Genomic DNA, 19,930 nt, shown 5'->3' on the forward strand with positions numbered 1-19,930 from the left:
GAATTGCCACGGGTTAAGTACTGGTCTACTAACCACGAGGTCGGCAGTTTGGACATACTAGATCCCTGTCGGAGAAAGAAGTGACTTTCTGCTTCTAGAATGAATTACAATATTGGAGACCCAAAGGGGAGAAGTTCTACTCTAGATTTACTATGACTCAGAATAGATCAGTGGACCTTAAGTTTTTAAACGAGAACATCTTATGCTTTTCACATATAATTATCTTAACAACCATACAAAAAAGATGCCGAGCATCTTCTCATTGTTCAGTTGTGGTATTTAAAAGGAGAGGGAGTAAGGGACTTTCCATGAGAACGTAGCCAGTGAAGGAAAAGTCTCAATCCAGGTCTATCAGCAAGCAGAGTCAAAGCTTTCAGTGCCGTCTCTCCTGATGGGAACCGTCACGGTAAGAAGTGCTACTTTCTATAGAACGAGAAACTGAGTAGGTTTGAAAGTCATTAAAATTAAGTTTGGTAAAAAGAACAGGAAGGAAAATAGTGGAGCTGGCCCAATGTAAGTAAATTTATTACCTCTGTAATATAGCAAGATCATACAGATTTTTTTTAGGAATTCATTTGCAAGCTTCACTATAAATAAATTTTTCAGCTTCAAAATTTATTGCTACAAATTATAGCTTGGATGAGGATGGGATGTGTTTGAGAATATGTAGGTATTTTTTGATGATCCAAATGCTGGAAAAGCCTCAAAATTATTGGAGAAAAAAATGTGGAGGAGTTTCTTTCTATGGTCTCATTGTATCAAAGTAAAGGAAAAAGTTCACTCTGTCCAATTAAATGCAAGAAGCCTTATTTCAGTGCCTGAACAATTCATCATGCTGTCAGACCAGCAGCATTTCTATACCCAGTGTGTAATCACAACCACTGAAAACTGAAATGCTGGGGGAGAAGCCCAAGAATCAACTCTGATGACTAAACACTGTGACGACCACAAAACCACACAGCAGAAGCCTCAGGACCTTGATGCTAATTTGTTCTAGAAGGAGTCTCAAGATGTGCTGCAGTCTAGTTCCGAATCAACTTTTCCCACGAGAAATAGCTGAAACTGGATTAATCCATTCTTGACCACTACGTTTTTACCCTAACCTAGCCTTTTAATACAAAACAGTACACAGAAATTTCAAAGTAAGAGTTCAATAATATAATTTAAATAAGAAACACAACATTTTAAAAGTTTTTCACAACTACAGTATGGCCCATACCTTGAGATGGATGAGGATCTGGATCTGTGGACAGGGATGTGGAGAGGAGGGATGGAGCGAGATTCTTGTTTGGAAGGGGAATCCCCTTCCATAAAAATCAACTGGTCGCTGCTTTTCAGGAGTTTTTTCCCCTTCTTTGCCCTTTTTCACTAGAACCTGGCTGGCTTTCTCTTAAAAAAAAAAAAAAAATCTGCCTACTGTGGTCTGCTGTGGGCGTTTCCTTAACTGTTTTCTGAAAGGGTTTACTAAATTATCATCAATAGTATTGATAAGACAGTTAACCAGTTCCTTATTGTGATGACTCTTGAAAAAAAAAAAAACCTCTTTCTTAGGACCCATGTTTTTATCTAAAAACAATGCAAAAAGCCACAAAAACTAAGAAAATTAGAGCAAAAACGCTTGGAACCCAGCCGCAAAAGGTTTCAAACAATCCTTACTAACAGCGCCAATTAACACCGAGTGACCGCGCTGCGAACTGCTTTTCTTAATAAAACTCACGTGCATCGGGTCAGAGTCCCATGATTTGTTTGCGCTCTGATGCAAAATTTTCTCGACATTTTATGTCGAATTCCGATTATGTCGAGTACTGATGCGGTCGAGCACCAGGGTTCTACTGTAAGTTCAATAAAATTATCTATATGCACCATATGAAAGATTAGACATGATAAAAATTTGGAAGACAAACGATATGATTCAGTGAATCACTTGTTTATTTGCTTTAGTACATGAAGGCAATGACCTACATGAGATGCTCAGAGAAATACCGGGAACCCCCAGCTTCTATCTCTCAACTGCAGTGATTATGCTTCTGCCTGGGGGGGGGCGAGGGGGAATCCATTTTCAGTCATCTATTTATAATTAACAACAGGGAGTAGTTTATTTAGCTGTAGTAACATCATTTATAGTAAGTCCTGCTTGCTATTTTAAAAGTAAAAATTGTTTTCCCCAATGTAGGTAGTTAGGATAAAGCATGCACTTATTAGGCTTGATGGACTGACAATGAAGAGAAACATCATGCCTTGTGTGTGGTTGGTGGTTTATATACTTTATTTTCAATCTTCTATCAGAGACACACGCATATGTCTTTAGTTCTTTGAGGGCAGCAATGTCTTAGGAGTTTTGGAATGGTACCACCAAACCTCAAATTTACTGTGGTGTATACACTGTAGATGCTAGGCAAACACAAAAGAGAATAAGCTATTTTATCATACAATATGTGTGAACTCTCACGAGAAAAGGATTTGTTGGTGTTTTGACAGATTATGTGAAAACTTGGCTTAAAGCACAGTGGTGAAAACAACATGAGCCAAGCAATGGCCCTGTCCTCTTCAGCCAAATAACCTTGCTTTGCTGAGCTACTATTAAAGCTTTTATATCATCCATGGATATTGTATTTCAGAATGGTGACATTTTCCTCTTGGCTTTTATGCTTCAGATCGCCTCCTGTCTAGGAAGTTAAACATCTGCGCCCTTTGTTGTCATTTCGCAATGCAGAATTCATTTGGATTCACCACAATACCATGCTACGCAAATGGTTTTTCCCTTTTAAAATGAAAACACTTGGCTCTCTTAGAGGCGTTGGATGACTTTGACCTTCATTCAGTAATTATTTAGGAGGTAGATAAAGGGTGTTATAATAAAAAACAACTGACTTAGCTACAGTTATTACGGAGTGTTCTAAAAATGGTGACACACTTCCATTTTGAAAGCTTAAGAGGTACTTCATGTTCACAATGCATTTTACAATAGATGGTTCTCTGGTTAGTTCATGCATTGTTTCTCAAGTATTTTGTAGATAAATGGAAGCAATGCAATGGGGGAAGGGGATGTATAGTTGATCATGATGAAACATGAGACTCAGTAGAATAAATGTTGATAAGAAACAATAAAACAAAAAAAAATTTACCTTAGTGATCCAGGTCAAATTACTTCTAACTTGGCTGATGCCCTCAAGTAGCCTCTAGTGCTGTAGGTTATTGGCAATGGGCTGAGAACCCACATTTTCAAAACTGCCAGTCACTCATCAGAAGAAAAATAGGGCTGTCTACTATTCGTATAGTTGTAGAGAGTCAGAAACGCTAGTACAATACACTAAAGAAAACAAATAACACATCCACTATCCTTCAGTCAGTTCCAGTATTTGTTGTTTCTTGTTTTGTTTTTATTTTTAACTGTTATCTTTGTCAGTGTAAGATGATAGCTCGTTTAGATTTGCACCCCCCAGATGACTAATGATGGTGACATTTTTTCTTGTGTTTGTTAACCATTTGAATATAATTTGTAGGTGCCTGTCTATTCATGCATTTTGAATACTAAAAAAAACATTTTATTGAAGGCTCTTACAGCTCTTGTAACAATCCATACATCAATTGCATCGAGCACGTTTGTACATATGTTGCCATCATAATTTTCTAGACATTTATTTTCTTGTGTGTGTGTGTGTGTTTGTTTTTTTAAATCATTTTATTGGAGACTCATACAACTCTTATCACAATCTATACATACACACATTGTGTCAAGCACATTTGTACATTTGTTGTCATCATCATTTTCAAAACATTTGCTTTCTACTTGAGCCCTTGGTATCAGCTTCTCATTCCGCTCCCCATGAATCTTGATAATTTATAAATTATTATGTTGTCATGTCTTACACAGCCCGATGTCTCCCTTCACCCACTTTTTTGTTGTCTGTCCCCCAGGGAGGGGGTTATATGTAGATCCTTATAATAGGCTCCCCCTTTCTACCCCACCTTCCCTCCACCCTCCTGGTATCTCCATTCTCACCACTGGTCCTGAGGGATCCATCTATCTTGGATTCCCTGTGCTTCCAGTTGCTATCTGTACCAGTGTACATCCTCTGGTCTAGCCAGATTTGTTAGGTAGAATTTGGATCATGATAGTAGGAGGTAGAAGCATTAAAGAACTAGAGGAAAGTTGTATGTTTCATTTTTGCTACACTGCACCCTGACTGGTGCATAGCCTCCCCATGACTATTCTGTAAGGGGATGCCCAGTTGCCCATAGATGGGCTTTTTTACCCCAATCTGCACTCACCCTCATTCACAATGATATAATTTCTTGTTCTTTGATGCCTGATACCTGATCCCTTTGACACCTTGTGATCACACAGGTTGATGTGCATCTTCCACATGAGCTTTGTTGCTTCTGAGCTAGATCACCACTTGTTTATCTTCAAGCCTTTAAGACCCTAGATGCTATATCTTTTGCTAACTGGGCACCATCAGCCTTCTTCATCAGGTTTGCCTATGCACCCACTTTGTCTTCAGTGATCGTGTTGGGAAGGTGAGCATCATGGAATGCCAGTTTATAGAACAAAGTGTTCTTGCATTGAGGGAGTACTTGAGTGGAGGTCCAATGTCCCTCTGCTACATTAATATTAAACCTGTAAATATATGCACATAAATCTATTTCCCCCATCCTCATATATAAATATATTTACACAAGTACATACCTTTATTTAGACCTCTATAAATACCCCTTGCCTCCTAGCTCTTTCCTCTATTTCCTTTTACTTTCTGTTTGTCCCACTGTAATGCTCAGCCTTCATTTGGGTTTCAGTAATTCTTCTCGGTTACATTGCCCTTGATCAAGCCCTACCAGGTCTTTTACACCCTTGTCGCCACTGATTTTGGATCACTTGTTGTTCCCTTGTCCCTGGGTTTGTTGATACCACTTCCTTTCCTCCATTTCCCCCCCCTCTCATGCATTTTGCATATTTAAATCAGGTTATTTTTCTTTTTACTTATGGAGCTCTTACAGTTTTCCATGCATTTTAAAGATTAGATGCCAGTCCTATATATTATTGCTAAATTATTTTCCCAGTCAGTGGGCTCTATTTGTACTCTTTTGATAAAGTCTTTCAATACATACAAGTCTTCTATTTCATTATGTTGCTTAGTATGTCTGTGCCCTATAATAGGGCCCTTAAATTTGTCCCTATTTTCTCATTTATGATCTTTAAAGCACAGGGATCTATAGTTAGGTCTTTGATTCATCTTGAATTGAATTGACCCAGCGAGATATGGGTCTTTTTTCATCCTTTGCAGATAGAGATCTATATTTTTTCCACACCATTTTCTGAAAAGAGATTGTATCTTTTCTATTTAATGTTAATTTTTTCTTTTGTTTTAGCTTTGTTGAAAATCAGTTGCTGTAGTTAAATATATTTACAGTCAGTTCCATTGATATATGTCCCTATCATTGAACCAGGACCTAGCTGTTTTGACTATGGTGGCTGAAATTTTGATGTCAGGTAGTGCAAGGCTTCCTACTTTATTCTTCTTCTTAAGAAGTTCATTGCTTATCCTGTGTCTTTTCCCTCACCTTATGAAATTAGTAACTCATTTTTCCTTTTCTTTTAAGAATGAAGTTAGGATATGAATAGGAATTCCACTGTATTTATAGATTGCATTGGTAATATTGGCATTTCCAAGATAGTAAGTCTTACTATTCATGAGCATGTGATATTCTTCCACTTTTGTCGGTCTGTTGGTTTCTTGTCATAGTGTTTAGTAGTTTTTGTTGTCCAACTCTTCTGTTATTCTGGTAAAACTATGTATTTCTTTCTCTTTTTTGTAGCTATTTAAATGGTACTGTTTTCATAATGTCCTTTTCAAAGCTCTCTAGTCTACAGAAATCAGGCTGATTGTTTGTTTGTTTGTTAATATTGCATCCTGCTACACTGCTGAATCTTTAAATTGTTTCCAACAAAAATTTTGTTGACTCTTTGGGATGTTCTGTATCTAAAATTATAACATCTGAGAAAAGTGACAGTTTTGCTCCTTCTTTGCCCAATTGTTTTCATTTGATTTCTTTTGCTGTCTAATGGTTCTGGTTAAAACTTCAAAGACAACGTTGAATAATAATGGTGATAGGGTGCATCCTTGTCTGCTTCCTGTCATCCAGGGAAATGGTTTCAGTTTTTCTTATTGAACGAAATGTTGGCTTTTCATATGTGGTTTTTAATATGTTTAATCCTATTTTGTAGAGGTTTTTTTTTAAATTAGAAATGGTTGCTGGGTATTGTTAAATGTCTTTTCTGCATTGACTTATAGGTTCATGTGGTTCTTATTTTTTGTTTTCATTATGTGGTGGATTCTATTGATTGCTTTGTTAATGTTGAACCATCCTTGTCTACCTGGTATTATTTCTACTTGATGATGACATATATATTTTTGAATATATTCTTGGATTCTACTGGTCAGAATTTTGTTGAGAATTCTTTAGACTATGTTCATATGAGATATTGGTCTGCGGTTTTCTATACTTGTGGTGCCTCCTGGTTTTGGTATCAGTGTTATGCTCGGTTCAAAAAATGAATTTGGAAGTTTGCTTGTCCTTTTCTATATTCTGGAACAGTGGAATTGATGACTGCTCTGTTATGAATACTGGGTAGAATTTCCCTGAGAAGCCATCTGATGTTGGGCTTTTTTTTTGGATAGGAATGGTTTAATATCCTACTCTACTTCTTTTCTTATTTCTCTATTGAGTTTCCTATTACGGTCTGCCATAATTTGGGTAATTGATGTGCATCTAGGAATTTGTCCTTATTTTCTAGGTTTTTAAACTTGTTAGTGTAGTCTTTATTAGTCATTTTGTATTATTCCTTTTATTTCATTTGGTTCTGTAGTGGTGTCACCCTTTTCATCTCTAGCTCAATACATTTGCATCTTATCTTGCTTTTCCTTTGTTTAAATTGCTGGTAGTTTGTCAATTTTGTTAATTCATTCAAAGAACTATCTTTTTGTTTTGCTGATTTTTCTCATGATTTTCTGTTTTCAACTTCAGTATTTCAATTACAATCTTTATGATTTCTTTTCTCCTGTTGATTGAGCATTTATTTAGATGTTTTAGTTGAAGATGTGTTAAGCTGCTGATTTTGAATTTCTCCTTTTTTTCATATGTGTGTAGATTGCTATAAAGCGCCGTCTGATAACAATGAACTTTGGCTTTATTGTTAGTGGTTTTCCTTTGTAGGTGACTGTTCTTTTTCTTTGGTTGCAGGAGTCCCTCTTTTCCCTTGATATGGAAGAATTTGACTTCAATATGTCACACTGTTTTTTCTGTTTGGCCCTATTGTATTTGGGGTCCTCTCACAGTTTTAATAGTCATTTTCGCCTCCTTTGTGAAACAAATGAACAAACTCACTATTATTGAGTTAATGCCGACTCACAAAGCCCTAAAGGACAGAGCAGAGCTGCCCTGAGAGTTTCCTAGATGGTAATTGTGTACGGGAGTTGAGTGCCCATTTTTCTTCTCCCACTGAGTTGATGGTTTCAAACTGTACAATTTTCTCCGTAGTTGATTTTGTTTCTTCTAGTTCTGTGATCCCAATGAGATGAAGGTTGTTCATCTTGATAGTGCCCCACATCATTCAATTGTATTAGAAAGAATTGTGTTCAGGTTCACTAATTCAGTTTGCTTTTCTTCAGTTCTGTTACTCAGTCTTTTTACCATGCTATCTAATTCAGTTAGTGGATTTTTATTTGCTGTAGGATTTCTACGTTTTCAGTTCTTTTCTAAACCACCTGAAGGTACCTAAATAACATTTTCCTGAATTCTATCTGGTACTTCCAAGGCCTCTTATTCATAAAGATCATTTCAGAGTAGGTATTGTTCTTTTGTTCGTTCCTTATTTTTCTTTCTTTTTCTTGTTGTATTATTTTTGTGTGTACTGTGATGGACTACATTTCAGTGGCGTTGTGATGCGGTTCTTAGTGTTGTGTGGATGGCTCAATCATGTGAGGGTAGCTGACTTAGTTTATTAATGGTAGCCAGCGCCAGCAGAGGTTGCTGATCTGCAGGTATTCAGTGTCACTCCGTTCTCTCCTGGCTCTGCTATTCCCACAGAATCTGGGCTTCAGGGACCTAGGTTTAGCTTTAAAGTTTTACTTCTGGTTAGCAAGGGGTCTAGATCATCCCTAGAGTTAGTTTTTGTTTTATTCTGGTTGCTGTTGATGTGATCCCTCCACTCTTGTGGACGATGATCATTGTCTCATGGACAACCACGTTTTTCTATCAAAGAGCAGCTGGTGGGGTTGACATGTCACCCTTTATGTTTGCAGCTGTGTGCTTTAAAATTCTCTTGCACATTTGAAAATAGAAATCCCTCACTCATCATGTCCCATTAACTACCAAACCACAAGGGCCCACCAGACTGTAAGCTCATTAGGATAGGTAACTGAATGATTCTGAAACTGCTTGAGATTCTACTCTACTGCTAAACTGAAAACTACTTAATTTTTGTGCTGTGTACAAATATGTGCATGTATATATACATATATCTGCATATGTGTGTACAGGAACAGGAGACATTGTGTGTGTGTGTGTGTGTGTGTGTGTGTGTGTGTGTGTACAGAAACAGGAGACTTGGGTTTTGGAATACATTGTGTAATGAATCATTATGGCATAATACACATGTCTGCCTCTCTAGGAGTTGGCTTCAATATCTAAAATTAATGACATTTTAAAGATATTCGAAGGAAATATTTTTCACTAACACTTACTGTGCTGGATCCTGTATCAGGCCCTTTCCTTACACTTTCTCACTTTTCATGTTTGTATCTTCCTAGAAAAGTACAGTACAATGTATTTGTTTAATTATTCTCTTTTGGAATTTACTGAAAATAACTAGTAAGGCAGAATGAGTAGCAGATCTTCAAAGTACCCTAAGCATATTTGCTTAAAGGACATAAGATTTCCTATGATGCTAAGGAGCCCTAATCGCATAGGGGTTTATGCTTTGAACTGCTCACCACAAGGTCAACAGTTTAAACCCACCAGCAGTTCAGTGGGAGAAAGATGAGATTTTTTATTCCCATGAAGAGTACAGCCTCGGAAGTGCAGTTCTACTCTGTCCTATGGAGTATCAGGCAGAACCAACTCTATGGCAATGAATGTGGTTTTGCCAAATTCATTGAGTTTGTCCCTAGCTTTAAAATATTGCCAAGCATGTCTTAAATTGAAATTTGTGTTATTTGTAAAGAATGGTGTCACAAGGTACCTTTGCAAACTAAAGATAAATAATACAATATAAGGATACCTACCATATGATATGATACAATGTAATATAACATGACATACATAATATGATAATAATTTCTCCCATTGCATCACAAGATGTATTGAAATGAATATATTGAGACATTTTGCTTTAATCCAATGTGTAATGAGGGAAGCACCCATTTAAGCAGTTCAGCTATAGGCTTCTGATTGCTTTGGCTTCTCTTCCCCTTAGGACATGATTGATGCTCGCAGTGTGGTCATTTGTCACTCCTCTGTGCTGGTGTTCTTCAAAGGCTGAGTTTCTAAGCAGCAATGAATAGCTTGTGCCAAGAGTTTTTTTTGTTGTAGTTGTTCTTTATTGCTCTTACTGACTTCAGAACTTTTTCCCTGATTCATTTCTTGGTTGGCAAAAGCAAAGCTACTTTCAAAATAGATCATAGAACGAATGCTTTGAGAAATAATTAAAATAAATTATAATATCCATGCAGAATTTATTGTGTTTGATGATTATAATGATGTTAAAATGTTTGACATTTTCTTACTAAGAAGGATGACCTAACTCCCCTCCCCTTGTACCTCAAAGGCTTTAATAATTTGCTTGACTAATAAAATGTACTGGCAATGACATTGAGGTATTTTAAAACAGGTCCAAAGAAATTTGCAGGACATTATGGAGTTAATAATTTCATGTCTTAAGAAATTTGCTTCACAACATTGTCTAGGAGTACCTTTCATATTTTAATTAAATAGTAATCTAAAGTTAACTAGAAATAGGTTCTCTAAATATACTTATATTTAACATTCTATTTACCCAATCTATCAGATGGCTTTTCTCTGGAAACCATTACAAAACATATCTGTGAAAGTTATTGATGCTATTTTAGTGTTATACCTATATTATATATTATATGTAATATATTTACTAGAATGCTTCAGAAAGTTCTTGTAAAATATGCATTTAAAGGTAATGGAATTTCTCTCATGATTTTGAAAGCCCCTTGTTTAAATATACATATTGTATGTTGTAAGAATAGTCATCCTTCCACATGCTAAATTGTATATGCACAGTCTCCTTTTTTTAAAGTGATGTGTTTTACTAATATCAACTTCAATAATAATAGAAATTATTTTTTATTGAATTTCTTAGAATATTTTCAAATCTCTAAGCTTATTTTTCTATGGTCTCTTGCAAAATTATCTTAGTATTTTAAAAATCCCATCATATTTGTTTACAGTATTTTACAAATAACACACACTTTATATTTTCTCCCAAGCTGAGCATACTGCTCACCTGGGTTTCCTCTGTATGATGTTTATTACATATATATGTGTATTACTTATGTAGACACGTTATTTATGTAAAATAGGGTACATGTAAAAAAGGAAAGTAAAAGAAAATTTTTAATCTTGCCAAAATACGAACAGAAAGAATTTATCCATGTTGCCTAACTAAAGAGGCCTTGTGTTTTTATTTCGTTCTTTCTTTGTTTTAAGAATTATCAGCTATTTTTTAGCTAGTACAATTTCTATTTTCAATGATAGCAAATTGAAGACAATTTGATACAGTGAACATAAAAGGTATCACAATTAATTCTATTTATTAGAGGAAGTCTATACAACAATGGTACAATTCCAAGACACACTAACTCACTGCTTTTGGGTCAATGCTGCTCCTAGGGATGCTGGCGGGCAGGGAGGAACTGCCCCCTTGGAGATTCAGAGACTGTCACTTTTTCCAGGAGTAGAAATTACTATCTTGCTGCTTCTGAGTTGCTGGTGCTTTTGAACTGTTGACCTTGCACTTAGCAGCCCAACATTTAACCTCCACATCACCAGGGTGCCCTAATCTCAGATGAGGCTATTTAAAAAATATATAAGTGATCAAATAAACGGTTGTGTAAGCCCTGTTTTCCAATAGTTATATAGCAAAACATTGCCTGGTCCAGCAACACCGCCATCATTTTTTACATATGTTAGACCACTGTTTTATTGAGGTCATTACCGCTCATAGAATGTTCCCCATGTTTTTGAAAACCATCTATTTTATAAACCATAAGATCCCTTTCATGTCACTGGGATGGTGAGTCTAAAGTAAGAAAGTCCAAGTCTCACTCTGCTCACTTTTCAAGCGAAGCTACAACAAACTTGTTAATTTCTGGAGCTCCGTGGCAAATTTAATTTTCTGTACCAACAGCACAGTTCGAGGGCATGGTTTCTATATCTGTCTTCCTTATTTGGTATTCAACATTTACATGCCTATGAGGCAATCAGAACAACCATGGTTTATGTCAGTTACTCCTTAGTCACCAAAACACACTTGAAATAATTATTTTGCAGTACATTTTCCCAATGCCATATGCCATTTGGTTTCTTTATATGGTCATGTTCCAACTTATGGGTTGTGACCCCTTTGGGGGTCAAATGACCCTTTGACAGGGATCACCTGATTCATAACAGTAGCAAACTTAAAGTGATGAAGTAACGACGAAAATAAAGTTATGGTTGGGAGTCACCACAACCTGAGGAACTGTAGTAAAGGGTCACAGCATTAGGAAGGTTGAGAGCCACTGTTCTAGGGCATTGTGGATCGCTGGAACAAGTGGAATGAAATCAAAGACAGCTTTACTCTCTCTATTAACACGATGTGTTTAGTAGTTCACTGGTGAGGATTTTCGTTTTGTACAGCTTCAGGTGTAAGTTCTACTGAAGGTTCCAGTATTTGCCCTGTATAAGTAAGTGTGCTCACTTCTGGCAAGCAAGGGTGTGCCATCCATGTACCATGGGTTACTCAGGAATTGTTCACCAATTCTGAGGCAGTGTTCCTGGTTACATAAACTGGTTTCTCCGATTATTTTTTCAGTATATAGGTTGAATTAAAAAGGCAAAAAGGTACCATTTACACATGAAAACAAGTAAGTACTGTAAAATGACCATTCTTCTCAATGTTATTGACAATTCAGTTTGATTCACCTAGTTAAATGCCTTCATGTAGTTGATAAATTACATACATATCACATGTGTTTGTATATATATCTGCTTTGTGCTGCTGTTTTAAACTTTTATCCTTGAAATATTTGGTGAACTAGGAGAAAGATATTTTCTTTGCATTTTAAAAAAGGTAAATTTTATATATAAAGAGTGTAATAAAATGTTACATATTCATCTTTTTTATTATTTTCTAAGGACTACACAACAGCTGTCTTTTTCAAGCATGGATTCATTTCTGAGAAAAAAATTGGATTAAATTGTATTTTTAAACACATTTTTATGAAGAATAAAATTGAGCAGAGACCTGGGAGGGAGTGGGCTTGAGGAAAAATACTATAGAAATAGATGTTCAGGGCTTAATAAAATTATATACATAAGAATGCGTAGAATAAACAGATGACGAATTCAGTTAACGTCATTCAAACTTATAAAACTAGTTTGAGGTGTGTTTGAGGAGACAGACATTAGAGGTCAAATGCCTATCTCTCTCCTCCACTAACTCACTGAACCCCCTCCCCTGGAGTCAATTCTGACTCATGACAACTCTATATGACAGGGTAGAACTGCTCCTGGAGGTCTGAGGCTGTACATCTTTATGGAAGCAGAAAGTCCCCTCCTTTTCCCAATAGCATTGGTAAATCTACCAATAAAAAGGCTCTCCATTCCCCCTTGAACATCATAAGTAAGCACAGTGTGTGAGAACACATCTTCAAAAGAGAATGCATGTTGTCAAACGAAATGATGGTTTTTCTTAAAAGGTGACACAAACATAGCCTGTAATGTTTGGAGAAAGCACAATGAGAGACACGACCCAGTGAACTCAGCTGACAGCTGACAAGTTATTGGTTGTACACTTGGCTGCATCTTATTTAAAAAGGTGAATCATCATTTGAAGTACAAAATTTTTATTTACGATCCAATTGACACACTAGTATGGAAAGGAAGCATTTGGGGAGTTATTTTCAACTTAAAGCATTGTTTTTAAAAACCTTAGAGTTTATTACATTTTGAGTGGAGTAATCCTTAATTTCCATGTTTTTATTACTGTTAGCTCCTTAGGCTCTTTCCTCCCCTCGTAGCTCTCTGATAAAGCGAAGGTCTCCCTCATCCATAGAAACTGCATTGTGACACAAGGATCTTGAATGAGAAGTGACAATCGTGTGTTAATATGCAAATTTTATTATTTACCGAGTACAACCACTTTTAACAAAAAACTATTTTTCTCATAGAAAAAATGTATACTGCCTAATACTAATAATAGACATTATATATGCATTTATATGATTAAGACATACACATACCATCACATTCCTAAATATGTTTTCTTTGTTTGAGGAACTGAACCAATTTTTTGAAGTTCTTGAGTCTCATGGGCCCACCATAGAGGTTAGAGCATCATTCTGTTATAATGAATAATATGTCAAGCTTGTTCTATTTGTTTGAAATGCCCAGTATCCAATTTTCTGTTAGCACACACATTATATGATTTAAGCAAGTAATAAATAGTATACATATGGCTCTAATATTTCTAGGCAAATGAAAAACAAAACACCAAGATGATTAAGATTCGTATCAGATAAAACACTCCCAAGATAGTTTGTCTGCCATACATGTCCAGAAGTACATTATAATCATGCTTAACCATTGTCAGTTCTAATGTTACAAGCAGATTTATGACTTACAATCTTATAAGAGGTGAACCAATCATTTGTCAAAAGTTATAATGGATGGATTTTGCAAATAAAAATATAATTTCACAGGATAAGTCTGGGCATAATCATCAGAAACTTCTTCAGTGAATGTACTATCTGGTGGATCACTAAATAATTTTGCCATTTTTGAAACCATTAAATAGTAATTGATGTGAAATTTTCTGCATGGTATTTTTGAATAAAGTTGATTTTTAAAAAAGCAATAACTGTAAAATCCAGAAGAAATAAATTTTCATATGAACAGCCACTTTAAAAACACTTATTTCTCATAAGTTCGTACTAAAAATGGCAAGTCACTTCTGAATAGCAAAGAGTGACAGAGATAGCTTCAAATATTGCATAATATTTAATTAAAAGTTTTAAACTATAGGGGTGGTGGACCTGTAGCTATAGTGTCAGGCAAAAGGCAGAAATAAGCTAAATATTGACAGTATAAAATGATGGCATTATTAAATATGTTTTATATATTAAAATTGCACTAATTCTTGCCATTATTATATGCTTAATTATGTTCTACTTGAGATTATTGAATTTTCACATCACATAAACCCAAGAGATACGTTTTAGAATTATTTAATTATAGAATAGTATGGTCTAATAAAAAGAGTATTGAACTAAATTCAAGTGAGCTATCATTTTATTTTGAAAGCATACAGGTAAAAGACTTTGTAAAAATCGCATAGCATCTCTGAATCTCTCTGCCTTTTGGTTCATATTTCACTTTGCCTCACCTCTCCTTTCATTCATTATTATTGTTCCGTATCTGTAACTGTCAAATAAAATGTTAACACTTCCCCTGCTGCCTTGGGCTTTGTTGTTTATGGTCTTTGGACTCAGATATAAAAAAAGGTTTATAATTATTTAATGTTTGTTATATAAATCTTTGTAAGTATTTGCTTATACACTCTGTTAGGCCAGGTTGACTAGAGAAACAAATCCAGTGACACTCATATATGTGTAAGAGAGAGCTTTATATCAAGAAGGAATCATATATCAAGCAAACACCCCAGCCCAGTCCAGATCAAGTCCGTAAATTCAATACCAGTCCAGAAATCTACCCTCAGACTCACAACAGCGGCATGCAGTGATTCAGACGCAGGAAGATCACGGGCAGTGGGTGCAGAGTTGTGTGGATCCAACGGCAGTGGCCGCACCACAGGGGCTCATCAACAGGGATGTAAAGGCCGCGAGCGAGAAGGGTTGACCTTCAGTGAGCCATTTCTCTCAGTCGCCACTGCAAAGGAAGTCATTGATCTGCACCCTGATTCTCAGACTGACCTCCACCCACATCTTCTTACAGGTGCCATGTTGAGAATAAAACCAAACCCCTAACTCTCACATATACTTTCATTTAAAGGAGGGTATGATTATTTTGTAATACTAATGCATATTTCAGACTGTCTGTGTATGCTTATATTTTTTAATGAAAGTAGGCACCAAAAAAGGAATCCCCTCAAAGAGATGGATTGGCACATTGGCTGAAATGATGGAATCCAGCATAGGAAACTTTGTGAAGATAGCACACAACCGTTTCATTCCATAAGACTACTGTGGGTTGGAACAAACTCAATGGCACCTGGCTACAATAATAATGGTAAATGTTTGGTTGAACTATTGAAATGCTATTTATTTCCAGTGGGAAAAAAAATCAACCATAAAAGTTAATGAAACATGAAATCGGGCCAATTGTTTGTAGTTTTGCAATAAAAATTTAAAGAAGCATAATAGTGGCTGAAAAAGAGCACAGGCTTGAGGTTTGAAGAGGACTTGAGTTCCACTGTGGTTCCTACAACTTTGGACAGGTCAGTGGAATCATCATCTGAGAGCCCAACTACTAACTGCAAAGTCTGGGGTTGAACTCAACCGGTGTCTTTGAAGCAATTGCTCCCATAGACATTGTTGTGGTTCCTGTTCGGTGCCATTGAGTTGGCTCCAATCCATAGTTATACTGTATGCATCAGAGTGACATACGGTCCGACTTGCACATTATCACAATGTTTCATAAGGTTGAGTCTATTGTGGAAACCACTGTGTCAATCCATCTTGTTGAGGGCTTTCCTCGTTTTCGCTGCCCCTCTCCTTTACCACATAAGGATCGCTTGCAGGCAGTGAACCAGACAGCTGTCTACCAAATGTCTTGGCATAGACAAGGGAATGCTTCCAGTGCATCAAGCTTGTTGAAACATTTCTGGTTTTTTGCTCTTGGTTTTATTCATTTATTTATATTAAACTGTTTGATTGGTATATATTTCACATACTATAAAATTCAAAAGTTTTCCTTCTTATAGAGCCATGGTCGTCAGCTCCACACATATGCCAAACCTTCCCTGAACTACCTCAAGAAATCATCAATGCAGTCACCGTATCTATAGATCTCCCCATCCTGGATTTCATATCTAGAAAAACATAGAATATGAAATAAATAAAAACAAAACAACAGCACTGCACGAGAGCACGGTTATTCACATCCCTGGTCTGTGGTCAGAAGGGTTTTATTGGAGGCTTAACACGTGTGTGGACCCTGCAGATGAATTTGGGCTACCAAAGCCATCCATAGCCTTCCAAAAACCGGGAGTTCAAAATTTAAGCTTCGATGCTATTCCCTCTTTTGGGTTTCGAGTTTATCATTCACAATCCTTGGATCACACAGGCTAGTGTGGTTCTTCCATGTGGCCCAGTTGACACTTCACTTAGATGGCTGCTTATTTGAAGATAAGACTTTATGACCTCAGATAATATTCTTTTTAATAGCAGGACACCATCTATTTTTCTCTGCCACATTCTGCTATAGCACTCACATCTCCAGTGATATATTCATGGTCAAGCATCCAGCATGGCTATGTAATAAGAACTAATTTTTTTCAGATGGGTGCTAAATTTAAGTGTGAAACAAAATCCGTTCATACAGCTATGATTTTTATATGTCTCTGGTTCACTTCAGACATCACTATAATTTTATGTTAGAGAACATTATCAAGCATCATCATTGGGGCTTGAGGCAATTCTATTGACAGTGTCATTAATTTAGAATTTAAAACACTATTGAGAATAGGATATTAGACCATTGTTGGCCTGCTATGAAGCTCATTGCATGAATTGTTGACTTGTGCAGATTAAACTCTTATGTGATTGGACACTATTTACACAAACAATGGGAACTGATGATACAGCAAAATATCCAATAATATTCAATCACAACACGAGCGAGGCATACCAGATTAATCCATGTCATAATAAGGCAAAGAGAACATTAAGATATTAAGTACATGGTAGTCTCAGGTCCTCAGTCATTGGGCACCCTTGTGAGTACATCGATCTTTAAATTCTGGTACTTATGTTTTCTTAGTGATATATTTTACTTATTTTCTTGGCTTATATTATCAAAGAAGCCCTGTGTTTCAGATTACTGATAAATGCGAGGTCAAATGTTTGAAACCAGAAAATGCAGACTCTCTGTTTCAGAAACTCTCAAATGTAGTTCTAGTGATTGTGGATCCAATTAAAAGGGAATATTTGATAGCTCCTATCTTTCCTCCATTTATCGTGATGCTGTCTCTTGGTCTAGTTTCGAATGTTTTAGTTTTCTTTATATTTAGCTGTAATCTGTACTAAAAGTTGTAATCCTTCATCTTAATGAGCAAATAGTTTATGTCTTCTTTTCTTTTAGCAAGATTTAATACTCCAAGAGGGTATCGTCTTTATCACTCAATCTGTTAATAAACTTCCTTCAAACCCGATACCACTTTCTGCTTCACAGGGTCCAGATTCTTTCATTACTACTTTCTCAGCATACAGGTTGAGTCAGGATGATGAGTGGCTAAAACCCTGATGAACACTTCCTTGATTTTAAACCATACAGTATTCTTGCATTCTTAAAACTGCCTCTTGGTCTAGGTACAAGCTCTGCGTGGGTACAAGGACGTGGTCGGAAATCCAATTATTTTCAATGAGATCTGTAGTTTGTTGTGATCCAGGGAGTCAAATGTGGTAGTTTAGTCAATAAAATATAATTTAACATATTTTTTCTTTTACTGCTTTCAGTAAGATCCACTTGATATCAGCAAAAATTTCCTTGTGCCAATAAAATTAAATTAAACATATTTCTTTTATTCTCTGCTTTTGGATTCATCTGATGTCAGTAACGATTTCTCTAGTGCCAAGTTCTCTTCTGAATCTGACTTGAATTTCTGGTAGATCCATGTCCACTTTCTGTTGCAACAGTTGTTAAAGTATCTTCCAGAAATTACTTACATGTGATATTAATAATATTTTTAATAATTTCCTCTCTGTATGTCTTCTTTTATTTTTTGAATGAGAGCAAGTATGAATCTAATGAAGTTGATTAACTAAAGAGCTTTATTCTAATTTAGCATAAGTGTTTCCAGGACTTCCTCAGTTTTCAATTTGTAGTCTGTCTATTTCTGGAGTCTTTTGTTGTTAATGCCTTCAGTGCATGTTGGACTTCTATCTGTTTCATCAGTTCATGATCATACGCTTCCTCTCGAAATAGTTGAAGGTTGACCCATTCATTTTATTGTACAGTGACTGTGTAGTCCTTCCATTATCCTCCCTAGATCATTCAATATTTTTCCCATATAATCTTTCAATATTGCATCTGAGGCTTTAATTTTCTTTAGTTCTTTCAGCTAAACTTTTGGTAAGCATTTTCTTCCTTTTTGGTTTTCTAATCCCAGGTTGTTACACATTTAATTATAATAATGTACTTTGTCTTCTTGAGTTGCCCTTTGAAATGTTCTATTAAGCTCTTTCCCAGTAGATTTAACGACTCTACATTCAGGAGTGAGTTTCAGTGTCTTCGGATATTTGCTTTAATCTTTTCTCTTTTCCTTATCTTTTTTAATGCTTTCCTTCTATCTAAATTCCTTGATGCCATCTATTAACTTTTCGGATTTTCTGATAATATTGTTCAAAATGTCAAATCTCTTCTTGAGATATTCTCAAAATTCAGGTTAGGAGACACTCAAGTTCATATTTGGTTCCTGTGGACTTGTTTTAATTTTCTTCAACTTCAACTTGAACTTAAGTATGAACAATTAATAGTCTGTTCCACAAGTCAGTGACTGGCCTACTTTTGACTGCTGACATTGAGCTTCTCCATCATCTTTGCCCACAGATGTATTTCTTTGTGTTTTCCATCTTGCTAGGTCCATGCTTGCAGTAGCTGTTTACGTTGTTGAAAAACATTTTTAAAAAATTCTGTCTGGATTTCTATCATCAAGGCCACATTTTACAACTATTATTCTTTGTTTCAAACTTTAAAAAAAATCATTGTATTGGGGACTTATACAATTCTTCTGTGTTGCAACTGCCAAAAATTGATAATACACCTTGATTGTATATTTGATCAATTTCAGAAGTTGATAAGATTCTTCAATTTCTTAGTTACTAACTTTGATTAATACTTATACTCTTCTGAATGAACTCATCATTCCTAGCATAGTAAGTCATGAATATCCCCTTACAAATGGCCAAGAGTAGTCCATTTCAGCTCACTAATAATAGACTAGTGATATCATTTTCCTAGATTCATACTTTGTAGATTCCACATTCCGATTATTAATAGATGTTTGACGTTGACGTTGTTTCTTCAACGTCAATTGGTTGATGTGACCCATCAGCAAATGAAGGCCCCCAAAGATTTCCTCCATCCACATCATTATGATCAACTTGGCATTGAGAAGGCAGCTCTTTCTGGTCACAGTCTGGGTGCCTTGAGACTTAGTAGCACTCCTTCCAGCACTTACCACACAATGTGTGGCTGTTTTTCATGGAGCGTTAGTGGACAGTCCTCTAAAATGGCGGCCTATTATTTCTTCACACTTTGTTCTCCTTTTGGAATCTTGGCTGAAATGTATCCACCATTGCTGTTTCCGCTGGCATTTGTAATACAGTGGCATGGGTCCCAGCCTCACAATAACACACAAACAACCACCACAGACACTTTACAGAAAAGTGGTGGGAAGACC

Source organism: Tenrec ecaudatus, chromosome 4 (assembly GCF_050624435.1).
Source record: "Tenrec ecaudatus isolate mTenEca1 chromosome 4, mTenEca1.hap1, whole genome shotgun sequence".
NCBI lineage: Eukaryota > Metazoa > Chordata > Mammalia > Afrosoricida > Tenrecidae > Tenrec > Tenrec ecaudatus.